This window comes from Hibiscus syriacus, unplaced genomic scaffold (assembly GCF_006381635.1).
Source record: "Hibiscus syriacus cultivar Baekdansim isolate YM2019G1 unplaced genomic scaffold, ASM638163v2 tig00020406_pilon, whole genome shotgun sequence".
Taxonomy (NCBI): domain Eukaryota; kingdom Viridiplantae; phylum Streptophyta; class Magnoliopsida; order Malvales; family Malvaceae; genus Hibiscus; species Hibiscus syriacus.
Genome location: NW_024062492.1, coordinates 101,712 through 106,039, shown reverse-complemented (window position 1 = coordinate 106,039; position 4,328 = coordinate 101,712).

The window sequence follows — 4,328 nt, the reverse complement described above, 5'->3', positions numbered from 1 at the left end:
ATGAGTTATGTTTTCTTAGTTTAGGTTTTATAGTCTCATGAAAGTGCCCAATAAGGGTCTCCGTGTTTTTTAAGTGACCAAGGGAAAACCATCGTCGTAGTTCCCCTTGTTTTTCCATCCTTTCATGTTCGTCCTATTTTCATATATATTTTTTCTGATTGTGACCTGTATTTCTTCATCAATTTCATGATAGTCTTCTTATAGCTCATGGTCTTTACTTGGAAAATTTATTCGAGTCCCCACAACTTTGTTTCCATCTTGATCCTGCTCATCATTCCATTGTTCATTCCATTTGGCCACTATTTTCTGTTTTGTTTGTTGAATGTTGTCTTTTTAAATTTATGCATGTTGATTTCTAGAATTTCACTTTTACATGTTATGTAATCTATATCTAAATCATTTTACTATTTATATTTATTTATTCAAACCTTGCATTGCATGTTACCACTTTCTGATTTAGTTCCTTTTCGTTTGTATGTAGTGAATATATCCATTGTTTATATATATATGGTGTTGTTATTAGTTTTAATCCTTGTTTTTAGTTTAGGTTTGCATTTTAAGGTTGTATGTTCACTGTTAACCCATGTTAGTCACCATGTCATGTTTTTATTGTATGCGCATACATAGGCAGGAATACATGTTAGGATCCCGTATCTTCTGAATAAAATGTATTATATTATATTAGTATATGCACGTTAAATATGTTATAGACATAAATAATGTGTATGCTAATCAAAATATCGTATGTGTATATTATGTGTCCATTAATTAAGTAGCCTAACATATGCTCACAAGTGTTTCTTTTTAATATGCATTGTTTTGCACGTAGGTTTTCCACATGGCATCATTTTAGCATAATATGTATGAAATCCTCATGTGCATCACTTCATTCGATCAAATAATGGGACTAAGGTTAATGCCCTTACATTTTAAAATTATCGTGAGATGACTATCTTACGGCATAAGAAAATCATTTGCAATAATTTTAAAATGAACGGGTATCCCGTTAAGTTAAACCTAGAGAACGATCTCACCTAAAATTTGGGAGCGAGAGAAAAAGAAATGTTTGTCTATTTAAATTCTTCAAGAGAAGATCGTTAGAACTTATAAAAGGTCCGATCTCGACGTATTTAAATGATAGAATATCCTTATTCTTTCTAAAAGGATTGGTAATTTTTAATTTAATTAGTTTTACTTTACTTTATCATCATTCATCCAATCGAATTAATATTGAATTTTAGAATGGAATTGTAATATTTCTTTATTTGACTTGGAGTAAGAATTGACTACTTTAAGGTATGAGATGTCGTTTTTCTCGATAGGAAATAACAAAATATTATTTTATTTCGTCATAAAATTTAGATAATATTATTTGCATGGATCTTAAATTAAATTAAATTAAATTCAAACTCTTAAATTTCATGGCAAAGACAACTAATTAATCGATTAGGTGCCGATTTAGGTGTTGTGGGTTCTAATCCTTCACCACGTATAATCGATTCTCAAACTCAATTTTTGGTACGCATACCTTAAAATTTTGTTTTAATAATTTTTAAATTAAATTTTATTAAAATGACAAAATATTTTGATGCCCAATCTGTTGAGTTAATCAATCGATGAAATAGCCTAGAGGGGGTTAATTGGCAATAAAAATTTTGGTGGAAGCTTTTGTAGAAAATAGAAAATAATTGCACAGCAATTTAGAGTGGTTCGACTTTCTCAACCAAAGTCTACGTCACTACCTTAGCTATCCACACTAAGGATTTTCCACAAATTCACTAATTTGTCTTTCTTTTGAGGACAAAGAGTAACATTACAAATCCCTCAAGAATTATACCCCAGATTCTTGAGAACACTCTCTCCCAAAGAGAACAATACAAATTTCACAAACTTACAGAAAAACCTCACAAGGCAATATGTTTGCACAGTTCTAGAATAAAGAAAGAACACTAAAAAATAATACAATTGAGCACAATAAGTGTTCTTGAAAGCAAAAATGAATATTGAATGAAATAGGCTTGAAAATGCTTAAACTTGGGGTTTGATTCTTTCTCTTTGATTCTCTCTCAATTCTTCTTAATTGTTTTTTATCAATGACTCCTAAGCTTGTTTAAATACACCTTGAATCACTTCTGAATGTTGGGGATCATTGGTGAAGTCAATAGAGTCGTTATTGTGTAATTATAATTTAAAAATCTGGTGGGAGTGTGGGGTGCATCGATGCATAGCTAAGGTGCATCGGTACACTATGTATAAAATTCAAATATTTCAATTGTTATAAGTCTTAGTGCATCGGTACACTAAATACTTTTGATGTTTCAAAATATTCAAGAGTGCATCGATGCAAGGCTTGTGCATCGGTACACTAAATGCATTCGAAATAGGTGTGCATCGATGCATTATGTCGTGCATCGGTACATCACTTTGTAAATTTGATTTTTGGCTCGATTTTGGTTCGAAGTACTTTGTGAAAATTGTTTCAAAAATATTTTAAGTATAAAACACAATTTTACACTTTAGTGAGGATTGATATTGACCTTTGAATTCTTTGGAGTAATATTTGTAATATTCGAATAATTAAATCGAATATAATTTGAAAATGATTATAAAATCTTAAAATCCAATAACACTTAATTTGTTATATCGAAACATCAAAATATTTTCAACAATCTCCCCCTTTTTGATATGACAAAACATTTGAGTAATTTTAAGATTTTCTTTGAAGAAAATATTTTGAAATCAATTTTGTAAAATTACTCCCCCTTACTATAACATTTCTTCTCCCCCTTTTTGTTAAATCAAAAAGACTCTATAAAACGTTTTAGAAACAAGGTTTTTGAAAAATGTATCCAATTGATTTTAAATAATAATAGCTTAAGCTCCTAAGATCACAATCAAGAGAAAGGTTAGCCATTAGTTTCATAATTCATTATTCATTTTTTCTTTCAAGAACACTTATTTTGCTTAATTGTATTATTCTTGAGTGTTCTTTCTTTGTTCTAGAATTGTGCAAACATATTGCCTTGTGAGGTTTTTCTGTAAGTTTGTGAAATTTGTATTGTTCTCTCTATGAGAGAGTGTTCTCAAGAATTTGGCTATAATTCTTGAGGGATTTGTAAAGTTACTCTTTGTCCTCAAAAGAAAGACAAATTAGTGAATTTGTGGAAAATCTTTAGTGTAGATAGCTAAGGTAGTGGACGTAGACTTTGGTTGAGAAAGTCGAACCACTCTAAATCGCTGTGCAATTATTTTCTATTTTCTGTAAAAGCTTCCACCAAAATTTGTGTTGCCAATTCATCCCCCTCTTGGCTATTTCTTTGATCTATTAACTCAACTATTTCAAATAAAGTAAGCATGAGTTGATTTTCAAAAATGATTTTCAAAGAAAATCTTAAAATTTTCTTAAATGTTTTGTTATATCAAAAAGGGGGAGATTGTTGAATTATGTTTCGATATAACAAATTTATAGGCAAATTGTTTTGGACTTGAATTGAATTTATTCAAAGTTTTTAAAAAGATTTCAAAAATAATTCAAAGTCCATTAAATTCGGATTTTACAAAAACTGCTAAAGGGTGTCAAAGTGTATCCATACATCCTGCAGTGCATCCATGCACTCTGGCTGCAACAGCTAGTAACAGCTAGTTTATTTGAATTTAATGAAGGGGTGCCGATGCACCTTGATAGTGTACCGATGCACCATGTTATGGGAAGCCTATTATTATAGAAAAATCATCCCCAAATGGCTCCAAAACATCCCCAAAAGATATATACGACTTAAAACATATTCCAAGCTATAAATACAAGCTAAGGACACTTGAAGAAACAAGAGAACAACTATCCAAGCAATCAAACACAAGAGAAGAGTTTTTCATTATTATTTCATCTTTCTCTTGTAAATATTTTTGTTCTTGTGAGCTCAATCTTGTAAACACCCACCTTAGAGAGGTTTTCTTGTTTACATTTTCCTTTCATTGTAAAGGGGTTTTGGTTCTAGCTTAGTCCGTGTAAAAGCTAGGGGAAAGGTTCTAGTTTATCCCGTAAAAACTAGGGAGTTGTAAAGGTTATCTCTTTGTCATGTAAAAAGAATGAACAAATTAGTGAATTTGCTGGAAAATCCTTGGTGAGGAGCTAAGGTAGTGGATGTAGACTTGGTTAAGAAGTTGAACCACTATAAATTGCTTTGCAATTTTCTATCTTTCAATCTCCTTACTCCCTAAGCACAAAAACTGATCCAACCTCTCTTGGTAAACTATTCAGGTTTTCGATTCGAGCGTCCAAAAATCCCAACACAATCACACCCTATTCAATGATTGGTTGTGACTCCTCG